The following is a 13288-nucleotide window of genomic DNA, read 5'->3' on the forward strand; positions in this document are numbered from 1 at the left end:
GTAAAATATTTCAGAAAAAAATACAAACTTTAGGACAAAACGTGTTTCGGATTTAACATGTAGTGCTTACTTTCTCTATTATGTCTTATTTATTAGAATGAGTTCTCAGTTATACTGAAAACTCATATATTGTACCTTAGAGAGACAAAGTAAATCAAAAATCAGCAATGAGACGTCATAAAAATGAGGGGTATGAGAGTAGAAGTGGAAAAGAAAACCTCTGAAAAAGGATAATCACTCATGGCTGATTTTTGAGTCACTTTGTCCCTCTACATTGTACTGTATTACAGCCAGTTTTCTATAAATATTTAAAAAATAATTTTAATAATAATACTAGTTTTGTTGGACCATCAAAGCAAACAAAACTAGTTTTAACTTTTAAGAATTTTTCCTTTTCATTTCAGTGAAAAGCTGTCTATAATATGATGCTATAAATAACTATTCATATATATATATATATATATATATTAATTCTTATGTTGATAGAAAAAGTATAGGTATTAATAAGTTTCCAAAAAAATATCTCTAAAATAATATGTCTATTACAAGATTCTCTGCTCATGTTTTTGTGTTTATGTCCAGGGAGAAAGGGAGGGGACAAAATTCATATTTCTGCCAGTCTTAGACTTTTGGTACCAGGACACATACAACTTTTATTATTTTGGCAAATTTCAAAGACTTTGGGTAATAGCGCAAAGAATGCCGCTAAAACAATTATTCCCAAAGCAGACGACTCTTACTAAACTAACCAATACAAATACTAGCAGACCATTTGAAAAAATATTTAAAACAAGTTTATTTTGGATTTTAAACTAAATAGTTTTCTTCTGAGGATGGGTGGGATAAACCAGAAGTTCTACTGTGATACTTCTGTAAATATCCATTCTAATCAACCCCTTGTCAAATGATGAACTGATTTTAGTTTCCGAAAGTGTGCGTAGCTTCCGCGTCCTATCTCAATATTTGCTACTAGCTAAAAAAGCTTCAAAAAATCAAAATTTGAAAAATTTAAATTTTTGAATGTATAATGTATAAATCGTTGATACATTAAATCGCTTTTCTATTTGACCGGAGTCGCTGAAAATAGGGTCTGCAATAATTGGGTTATCTGCTGTACACTTTAGGAAACTAGAGCTCGAATAGGAAATTTATTTCAGCTGATCTGTCAAATATGAAAATGTGGTATTCGGCAACCCTAGGCCATGGTTTTATGGCAACCCTGCTCCCGACTTGTGGGAGGTCCGAGGGACCTCCCCTGAGTAGGGGGGTGGGTACACTTGAACCCCCCCATGTATTAAAAGTATTTATAGTTTGACAACCCTATCCTGGCTAATCTGATTTGCTTTTTTCACCCACCCCTTTCCAGGGATGGGGGATAAATGTTGCCTATTGTGTTTATTGTATGTATATATATTTAACCTCTGATTTTAGTATTAATTATTCCAATCTGTGCATTGACTATTTTGTTGTATTATAAATCAGTAACCTTTAAATTCTGAATAAAGTAACACCCAATTAAATTCTGTTTGTTATTTGGTGAAACATAGAGAAGCCCAGCTTCTCTATAATTATACTTGTCCACGTCTGTTCACACTGCCGTTATACCCGAACTTGGGAAGCGGCTGACAAACCGCGGCCGCTAACACAAAAACAACCCACAATTATAATATTATTTTTAAAAAACTGCCAGTACTAAGGTCATGCAGACTAATGTTAAATACTTTTTTTTAGTGTTTAATAATTTCTTATTATACAAATCTAATAAAGATTGCTATATCTAAATTTTTGGAATTTTCCAGATATATCTGGTTTGGAGATATTGAGTTAGAACTCTAAAATTGAATTAATTGCCCATTGTCCCCTCCCTTACTCCCTGGTTTATGTCTCAGTTATTGAGAAATAGCTTTTTATTATGCGTGAACTAGGATTTTGTTAACAGTCTTTTATCAGATTTTATCAGTCTAGTTTTTTAATAGTGAAGCTACTCTATTGCTCATTTTTTCTGTCTGTCAGTCCGTCATTCCCATTATTATGGAGCATAATTAACTAATATTAATTAAAAGCATCAAATATAATTTTGTTTAAAAAGTAAGTTTTTCAACATATCATTAACCTAAAAAAAGACTCAAAAATATGCGTAAAAAAATTCTTTTCACTAAAAACATAATTTTTTATTACACTATTGTATAAAGTTTATCCTAAATAGGAGCCGAAAAAATTTTGTTCCCCTATTTCATGTCTAACGGACGGACAGACGGATGGCCAGTTGGAATTTTAGAGTAGCTTCGCTGCTAATAATAACTCAATGAAGCTCAAAAAGTTTAGACTTATTAAAACAAGTTTTTTTTAACATTTTACAAAATCATAATTGAACTTTGATATTAACAAAAATAGTCACATCCATAATCAGTACGATCACAATATTTATGACTCAAATAAATACGCGATACAGTAATGACGTTAAAAAATTGCTTGTACTGCTGCTATGTCACATGCACAACAGAGTAGGGGGAATCCCATGGCCCGTAAACAGGCGCAACACATTACCATGCACAATTGGGACTTCTCAGAAAAAGGTCGTGCGATAAAAGGGTTAAATGTCTGTTACTTAACCTTATATCCATAAGGTGGGCCTTAGAGTATTGCATCCCATTACAAGCGGATTCTCTAGATGATCATATATAGAGTTGCTTGGCTTACAACGTCATGCCCTCTATAGTTCTCAAACAGGAAATTTTAAAATTGATTATGTCATGTTTAATTTCACGATAGCTAGAAATTTTAAATAAAAATATACTAAGAGTTAAATTATATTTTTATGCTGCAGAAGTCATCAGAAAAGAAATTCAATCAGTAAAGGGCTTTTTCAGTATGACTTTTATATCGGTTCAGTGGTTAGGGGTATCCAACGCTAGTTCCAAAAAAAATTTACTACTTTATATTATAGATAGATAGATATGTAGCAAGTTTTTCTGTATCATGACAAGCAGAACAATGGACCAAGTGAATTATGAACTTGATGCTCATTGGTTTCAAATAGGTTTCCCCCCAAAATGCTTCAGACAAAGGACTCATGGATCTAAAGGGATAAAAAAAATGACCGATAAAGTGATGTACATCCCCAATGATGATGCATAAATTACCACTTCTGCATATTACAAATTATGGTTTAAAGTTTGGACACTTAATTTAACAAAAAAAACCAACTACATAATGGTCTACTGCATTATAAAAAACGCCTAATTGTTGATTTAAATTCATTTTGTTTAATTACTTAATAAAAAGAGTTTTTATGTGCTACTTTTGTAAATACGTCTAAATCCATCTCTTTTTTCGGGATGGGGGGGGGGCTTTCTTGTCCACGTCTCCTCCATCCCTCTTTTTTGATACTTTCAGTGCTTTAACAGTTTTGTATAAACATTACCCCGTCCCGGATTTGAAAAATTTTGTTAAAATTTTTGCCCCCAGCCAAAATATGGTTGATTTATGCATAAAAATTACCCATGCAAAATATTTTTTCTGTAATGCAAAAATTGCGACGGTACAAGCACTGCAAAGTTTTTAAAATCTGCAAAAAACACTGTTTTTATGGCATTTTTGGGGCTTTTGTACCATCCCAATTTTAAAGATTTTTACAAAATTTCAATTCAAGTGTGTTGATATATACCTGAAATTTACCAAAAAAATGGGGGCAGTCTCAATTATAACATATGAAGGTGTAGCAAGTAATCTTCCAAATACAAAATTGTCAAATTGCATACATATATAATAGGGTTGGGCCGGATACTTTTTTGGACGGATATTGGATATCTGGCTGATTTATAATGCCGGATATCTGGCAAATATATGTTATTTGGCTGGATATCCAGTTATTCGACCGAATATCCAGTTATTTGGCCGGATATCCGGTTATTCGGCCAGATATCCGGTTATTCGGCCGATATTCTTTTATTTGGCCAGATATCCAGTAATTTGCCATATAACGATTATCTGTCATTAGAAATCAACCGGATATCCGGTATCCAGCCAAAAAAGTATCGGCCCAACCCTATTATATATGTAATGTATGCAATTGTTTCTTCTTTACAGTAAAGTTACTGATAGATCCAGGGAATGTTTCAGTTATTACCACTTATTTTAGTTTAGCTCTGTTAATTTTGGAAAAGGATGTCTTAGCTTATAAAAGATGTTCGGTGCTTTCCCTCAAAGTGTCTTTTGATCACTGACAACCCCTCCCTCCTCATATTAACTTGCAAGGGTCTCTGGTACCCAATATAAACTATCCTAACCTGACCTTATATAATTAAGAAACAAACTAGAAATTATCCCTTCCTTTTTTCAAGGTCAGGAGATGGGGGGTATGTACTCGACTTGGCACTTAGGAAACTGGCAATAATTTGCATTAAACTTACGTCTTCAATATATCAAAAACTAAAGCTATAAAGCAGAAGTACCGATTGCAGAGTTGTTACACTTTCTAAACCCTCATTGTTACAGGAATCATCAACCAAAGTTTTCAATCAAAAAATTTCAACTTGCTTAGATTAAATAAATGAGCTAACCTTTACGGAGTTCGTTCAGACTCATATTATAGAAAAGATTTGCATTTAATAAGTATCAGAAATAGGTTGGACAAAATAGGCCGTTTAATACACTAGTCCCAAAAGTTTGAAAATAACCTTTTCTTATTCATTGACTTAATAACTTTGGGGACTTTCAATAAATTTTGATGGATTAGTTTATTAATTTGAGTGTTCAATCGTTTCTACCACTAATTTTAATCTACAGAAGGGTTAATTTTGTGTATTATTAATGGGGATGTACATCAATTCATTAGCCATAGTTTTATCCCTTAGATCCTTCAGTAACATGTTATTTCTTGTTATGTAATAAAAATGAGTTTTCCAGTTATTATATTAGACTTTGGGTACAGGGATCTAGAGGGATAAGACAATGGCTGATAAATTTATTTGTATATCCCATGATGATACACAAACTGACCCTTTTTTGTTGATTACATAGTGGTTGAAACGTTTGATCACTAAACCTAATGAACCAACCAATTAAAATTTAATAAAAGTCTCCAAAGTTGTTGAGCCAAGAAATAAAAAAAATATTATTATAAACCTTCCGGGACTAGAGTATTAAACAGCCCTATGTCCACTCCCTCCCTAGTTATTATTAGACTTGTGATACACTCTTGTATAGTTCAGGGAGGGAGGGGACATTGAGCTGTTTATTAAATTAGTCCCCAAAGTGTTATAACGGTGTTTTCTTACATTTGGGTTAAAACATTGAGGAAATTCAGTAAATTTTATTTGGTTGATTTATTAAGTTAAGTGTTTAAAAGTTTCTACTTCTAGTCTTAATCTACAGAAGGGATAATTTTTTGTATCATTATTGGGGATGTACATCAATTTATTAGACATTGTCTTATCCCTTTAGATTCTTGAATAACATGTTATTTCTTGTTATGTAATAAAAATATAAGTGTTCCAGTTATTATTAGACTTTGGGTACAGGGATCTAGATAGAGAAGACAATGGCTGATAAATGGACGTGAATACCCCATGATTATACACAAACTTACCCTTTCTGTTGATTACAATAGGTGGTTGGAATGTCTTATTAAACCAATTAAAATTTCAAACAATCTAAAAAGTTGTTGAGCAAACAAATGAAAAAGTTTTTAAAACTTCGGGGACTAGTGTAATTAACAGCCCATTGTGCTCTGCCTCCCTAGTTATTTTTAGACTTTTGGTACACTCTGGTATAATTCAGAGAGGGAGGGGAAATTGGACTGTTTATTTTACTTGTCCCCAAAGTTTTATAATTGTTTTTCTAATTCATTAGGTTAACAACTTTTGAGAATTTTATTGAATTTTGATTGGTTGGTTTATTAAGTTAAGTGTATAAACGTTTCAACCGCTAAGTTTAATCTACAGAAGGGATAGTTTTGTGTATCAAACAAATTTCATATTTATATAATAGAGGTAGGCCGGATACTTTTTTGGCCGGATGATTTATGCTATATTTGCTAGATATCTGGCCAGATGTCGGATATCCGGCATTATAAATCAGCAATATATCCAATATCCGTCCAAAAAAGTATCCGGCCCAACCCTATTATATATGTATGCAATTTGACAATTTTGTATTTGGAAGATTACTTGCTACACCTTCATATGTTATAATTGAGACTGCCCCCATTTTTTTGGGTAAATTTCAGGTATATATCAACACACTTGAATTGAAATTTTGTAAAAATCTTTAAAATTGGGATGGTACAAAAGCCCCAAAAATGCCATAAAAACAGGGTTTTTTGCAGATTTTAAAAACTTTGCAGTGCTTGTACCGTCGCAATTTTTGCATTACAGAAAAAATATTTTGCATGGGTAATTTTTATGCATAAATCAACCATATTTTGGCTGGGGGCAAAAATTTTAACAAAATTTTTCAAATCCGGGACGGGGTAATAAACATAGTGTTTTAATCATGAAATAGAAAATAAAAATTCTGATTGTGTACGCGTCTGTTTATGGATCAAGACATTCCCCTACTCATAAAAATTAATTCAAATGTCATTTATGATTGCCTTAGATATTAATTTTAACGTCTGTAGCATGACACATACCTGAAAGCCCTAAGAAAAAATGTACGCATTTTTTTGCTCACTCTTTAATTGCGCTCTTAACATTACTGATTGACTGACTGATAATTTGGAGGTATTAAGTTTATCCGTAAAAATTAAATTAGATTTAACCTGGATTTATGAGCTTCCAACTGATTTAAATCATTTTAAAAATCACCACAAAAAAACACTCAAAATTTAACATAACTTTTTAACTGTAATAATCTTATCATTTAAAAATCTACTAATCAGCTTTTTCATAATTTGTAGATTTTAATAGTAAAAGAAAGGACTTTAACATGCTTACATACATATATGGAAAGAGCATTTCTCTATACCTCCATTACTCTCTCTCTCTCTCTCTCTCTCACACACACACACTCTGTCTCTCACTCTCTACAAGTCTATTCTTCCACCCCTTCGCTGTACCTCGTCCCCATTGAATAGTTTACCTAAATAAATATTTCTCGTGTTCATTCGAATCCGGTGGATAGGAACCGGTTCTCGTCCATACGAAAAAACTATGTATAGCATCATATTATATCCAGCTTTCTACGAATATAAAAAATGTACAATCATAAGATTAAAACCAGTTTTTTTATCCCCGGCACCTAAGGGCTAAAAACCTGGTTTTATTCTTATAATTGTACATTCTATATCCGCGGAAAGCTGTTTTTAATACGATGCGAGAAATAACTATTATTCTATTAATTTCTATTGATTCCAATTGTCTCTCTTTCTCGTAAAATCGTAAAAATATACATATAACTAACCTTATCTAGATAAAAAATATTTTTTAGTTAACAGCTGATCTTAACATTTTACGTGCCACTAGATGCCTCTATGGGCGTAGCCACTAGTAATATACATAAAACAAGGATGACAACATCCATAAGTAGCGAACCACAAAAACGTGGATGGGAATGTGTACAAGTAGATTTAAAGTGTATTTTTTAAATCAAGATTAGATTTATCGGAGAAAATAAACACAAAACTTTGTTTTATTTGGTATGATGACGACATAAAAGATGCTCATAACAATTGGAAAAATTATTTTGATATTGATATCCCAAAAAAAGTTTGAAAATTGAACCAAAAACACTAAAGATGTTGGAAAATTTGTAAAACATATAAAAATAGCCCAAAACCTGCTAAAAGGCAGTCTGACTGCCATGTTTGTTTTCTTTAAACGACATGAAATTTGATTTTGATATCACAACTGAAAAAAATATTAAAAATCGGAGCATAAACACCAAAGATATGGAGAAAAATGTGAAAAATAGCCTAAAACCTGCAAAAAGGCAGTCGGACCGTCATGCTTGTTTTCTTTAATCGACAGGAAATTTAATATTGATATCTATAACTGAAAAAAATTTGAAAATCGGACCATAAACAAAGATTTGGAGAAAAATTGCCTAAAACCTGCTAAAAAGAGGTCCGACTGGCATTCATGTTTTATACTTAATTATGCTCCATATTAATAGGAATGTTGACAAGAAATTTCAGCCTTCTATCTTAAACAGGAGCCGAGAAAATCACGTTTTCCCTATTCTGTCTCAGACGGACATTTCGAATTATAGAGTAGCTTCACTACTAATAATACGAAATACTACTGAAATGCAGTATAAAGATGTTACTTCAATATGAAAATAACTCCAAAATGTTAGCTAAACAAATTTTAAATTAATTTATTACCTGCTTAACCCTCAATAGGTTAAACTGTTCTTAGTTATGGACCATTTTATTTATATAAACTCGGCATAATTAAGAACACCTTGACTTAATAAGAGCATTTAAGGAATTACGCGTGAAAAAATATTTATAATATTTAATATTTATTAAACTTAAATTTGCATACATTAATAAGAATACAATAATGTCCTTAAGTTGTGCAACAAATACTAATATAAAGATAATGTTGCTGGTACACACGAGTATTGCAAATATTATTAGAAAGATAATATTGCTGGTACATACAAGTATTGCACATAAAAAAAGAGAGATCATTTTTATGGAAGTTTGTTGGTATCCTCTTGGGAATTTTTTTTCAATTTTGAATATTTTATCCCCTGGTTTATCAATTCTTTTTACAGTTAGGTTACATTATATGGGTAGATGACCGAGCGCCCGCGGCTAGGCAGGCCAGTGGGCCGAGCGCTGCGGCCATAGTCATAATTTTGTAGGGGAGGAGGGTCTTGATTGAAAAAGAATTTATACGAGGATAATACCAGAAGTTTTTAACATTTGAAGGGCGAATTATAACTCCCTCCCACCCCCAATCTCATTTACCGCTTTGCTTAAAAAGTTAACTGTTGTTTAATTATAGATTTCAGAGATGTTTTAATACTGATAATTGTTATTTATCGTATTATAGACACCTTTCCGCGTATATTAAAATGATATAAAATTAAAACTAGTTTTGGCAGCCCCAAAAGGGCGAATTTTTTTTTTTAAAGCTCGGGTGTAAAGTGGGGTGGAAGGGGTTATAATTTATTATAATGGGGGGTAAACCCCCCCTAGATATACCACACTTTTCTGGGATCTTGCCAGATCAAGTATCAACTGTGGGGAATACCAAAGGATGACTCCATGCAAAATTTGAGCCGGATCCGGCCAAAACCGGCCGGGATTTTTATAAAAAACCGGTTTTTTCCGGTTTTTAGGGGGTATCTGTAAATTAAGCCCCCTCCTGGGTAAGCCCCAATGATGATTTTTGCTTTAAGGTCTGATCTGAATTCCTCAACACTGGATATGACCCCTAGAGTTGAAAAAATGGTTAAAATCCGGTCTTTTGACCGGTTTCCGGCCATTTCCGGCCAAAAAAAAAGTTTTAAAAATCAAAATTTCATCTAAAATTTAAAGAAAAAATGCTTTAAATTACATTTTTCATTAATAATTTTTCAAAAACCAAAAACCTTAGGTAATGAAGATAATTTTAGCAACTTAAAATGTGAAAAAAGGTTGAAAATTGACAATCTTGTGTCAATTTGAAAAATGTTGGTAAATCTTAAAAATTTGACGGATTTATACATACATTAGAATTTACATTGACTATGGTCTTTAAGACACACCATATCCAATAAAATTGCAATGAGAAGGTCTAAATGTTTTTCTGAACCAAAAGTCTACATACCCTGGCGGTTCCAGGGATATATCATTAAGGCCGTACGGCTGGCCAGAAAGCTTTTAACAGGTGGCCGACTAAAAGCCGGATTTGATAGTTATCAACCGTAAAAAGTAGCGATTTTCGTTTTTTTGGCCAAAACTCATGCAGGGAGTTGTTTTTTGGGATTGACACACAAAAGCGAGTTTGTACAACTTTTTGGGGCTGACTTTTTTTTACATACGCATTTTTCTGCCACGGGTGAACCGCTTGGCCGATACGCGCCGCCAAAGGCACGATTTTTGACGATTTTTCAAAAAATCTTGGTTTTTTGCCCCTTTAGGGGATGACGGAGCCGATTTAGCGACTTAGGACACTTCTCCATTAATGTTCAACTTTTTGAGGCGGACATTTCTTTACTTATGTATCATTCACCTCTGGTGGACCGTTTGGCCGTTATTTGTCGCCGAAATCGCAATTTTCGGCGATTTTGCCGTTCACGAGGTTTTAACGACCATTTTTGAGGGGAAGGAGTCATCCAATCAAGATAGCTCTGAAATACTTTTCATTTGCAAATTAAATTGGCTACATTTCATGTGAAGTCATAGAGAAAAAAATAAAAGAGAGGAATCGAAGCAACTAGAAGACGAAAATAGGCAGTGGGCCTAGAGGCCTACTCAGCGCTATTGCCGCGCTAAAATTTATTGATATTCCACTACTTTTCAAATGGGAGGATTAAAAATTATTAAAAAAATATATTTTTTTACTTTTTGCTATTTCCATATTTAGGGCAAGAATATTAGATTAGATATTTTCGTTTTAATGTTTTAATTAAAAATTACATAGAATTTTATTTTTATTTTAAAAAATTTGTTAATGAAAGATGAATCCTTCTATTTCTAAAAAGGGGGAAATTTTTTTCATAATGAACATTCAGCTGATTCTGACCGCCCACGGCTGTTTGCTAAATATCGCTTTTCTTTTTATTCACATTATTATTTATGATTGACTTACAAAAAGCCCTGGGCGGTTTTTGATTTTCGTCTGCTTCTAAATTTAGGGATGGGGAAGTAGTATTTTACCATGAAAAAGGGGTGAGTATTCATCCTCTTATCCTTTTTCCTTATTTGTGAAGTAAATTTTTTTGTGCGTCCAACCGTTTTTGTTCCAGTTGAAATTTTTAAAAAAGGAAAACAATTACTAATTACACCAACCCCATGAAATGTATTTCCCCCCCACAAGAAACAAGTTTGGGTGAAATAATTTTTTAAGACGCAGGCTCCAAATTATCTTATTATTGATTATAACACTATAATTATGAATTATATTATCTTACCATATTTATTAGGGTGGGTTCATATCGGAATTAGACAAAGCGGGGAAATGCAACAGATAAAATTAACCTTAAAAACATTTCTGCCCGAAAAAGAATTTTAAAAAATTGAGTTTTAGAACACGACCACTTAAAAATATAATTCATTACTTATTAGTATGCAAAGACGACATTCAAAATTTTTTTGAATCAGAACTATGGCTTCAGGTGCTCCCTGGAAAGGCCTTGAGGAGCTGAATCAGGAACTTTTGTCCGTTTCAAAATATCTCGTTCCTAGCCTTAGAAATTACTAAAAAACCAAAATTTTTAAAGGTTTATTGAGAATTGTCCAATTTGTAGAGGTTTTTTAGATTTTCTCAGGCTAGGAACGAGATTTTTTTAAACGGACAAAAGTTCCTGACTCAGCTTCTCAAGGCATTTCCAGGGAGCACCATGATGCCATAGTTCTGATTCAATAAATTTTTGACTCCCATTTACAAATAGCTATACAATTGAATGTCTGGTCGTCAGCGGTTTTAAGACTTAGGATAAATTTTAAATCATCCAGAGGTGTATTATATCTATATAAATTGAGTGCAGATCCCCGCTTTGGCCTCAGAAAAAAAAATGTCCAAAATCGACCCACCCTAATATTTATGCATAATAATTATGATTATCTTATTATTATTATTCAGTTATAGTATTATAAGTATTAATTATCATATAATATAACCTATTACAAATCAATCAATAAATTATATTACATAACCTATTTTAAATCTATCAATAATAACTCATATTAATTATCATTATCTTTTTATTACTTATTATTTATGATTTTATCATTATTAATCATATAAAATATCCTATTACTAATTGATCAATACTTATTCATATTGTTATAATTTTTAAAAGCGAAGCTTTTCTATAATTAGGGTCAGTCCGTCCGTCCGTACGTCCAAAATCGTGCCTTTGGCGGCGCGTATCGGCCAAGCGGTTCACCCGTGGCAGAAAAATGTGTATGTAAAAAAAAGTCAGCCCCAAAAAGTTGTACAAACTCGCTTTTGTGTGTCAATCCCAAAAAACAACTCCCTGCATGAGTTTTGGCCAAAAAAACGAAAATCGCTACTTTTTACGGTTGATAACTATCAAATCCGGCTTTTAGTCGGCCACCTGTTAAAAGCTTTCTGGCCAGCCGTACGGCCTTAATGATATATCCCTGGAACCGCCAGGGTATGTAGAATTTTGGTTCAGAAAAACATTTAGACCTTCTCATTGCAATTTTATTGGATATGGCGTGTCTTAAAGACCATAGTCAACCTAAATTCTAATGTATGTATAAATCCGTCAAATTTTTAAGATTTACTAACATTTTTCAAATTGACACAAGATTGTCAATTTTCAACCTTTTTTTACATTTTAAGTTGCTAAAATTATCTTCATTACCTAAGGTTTTTGGTTTTTGAAAAATTATTAATGAAAAATGTAATTTAAAGCATTTTTTTTTGAATTTTAGATGAAATTTTGATTTTTAAAATTTTTTTTTTGGGCCGGAAATAGCCGGAAACCGGTCAAAAGACCGGATTTTAACCATTTTTTCAACTCTAGGGGTCATATCCAGTGTTGAGGAATTCAGATCAGACCTTAAAGCAAAAATCATCATTGGGGCGTACCCAGGAGGGGGCTTGATTTACAGATACCCCCTAAAAACCGGAAAAAAACGGTTTTTTATAAAAAATCCCGGCCGGTTTTGGCCGGATCCGGCTCAAATTTTGCATGGAGTCATCCTGTGGTATTCCCCACAGTTGATACTTGATCTGGCAAGATCCCAGAAAAGTGTGGTATATCTAACCCCCCCCCCCTTAATAACGCCCTAGAGATACATTGCACAATGAAAATTACAAATAGAGATCATATTATTTACAAATAAGCTGCCTTTATACATTTATATTTATATAAATATGTACATATTTCATAAAAATTAAATTTTTTTTTAAAAACAAGGATGACAACATCAATAAAAGCAAAGTTCTTAACAGGACGGTAGAACAAACGAACATTCAACACTTGTAGAGTGTCAAAAATTAATAAGCAGAAAAATAATTTATTGTAGTATAAATAAATTGCAAAATTTCACAAATACTGTAGTGTTTAAGGACATTTTTAGGACTTGATTATAAAGATGCTTCTCTTAAAATATTGTACTTTGTTGTCCTAGGAATCATTATTCCAAAAATCAGTT

At 32.6% G+C, this 13288-nt stretch overlaps 1 long non-coding RNA gene across 1 annotated transcript; it reads right to left on the bottom strand.

Moving 5' to 3' along the window:
- Positions 1 to 8449: 8449 nt before the first annotated feature.
- LOC145307125 (uncharacterized) lies at positions 8450 to 9554 on the bottom strand. The gene is made up of 2 exons (XR_013875307.1): positions 8860 to 9554; positions 8450 to 8663 (listed from the first exon to the last, which is right to left on the bottom strand). It is a non-coding gene; the product is annotated as an uncharacterized LOC145307125 (long non-coding RNA).
- Between the last annotated feature and the right edge of the window lie 3734 nt (positions 9555 to 13288).

Source organism: Acartia tonsa, chromosome 15 (assembly GCF_053477335.1).
Source record: "Acartia tonsa isolate MP-2025a chromosome 15, ASM5347733v1, whole genome shotgun sequence".
In the NCBI taxonomy this organism is placed as follows: Eukaryota; Metazoa; Arthropoda; class Copepoda; order Calanoida; family Acartiidae; genus Acartia; species Acartia tonsa.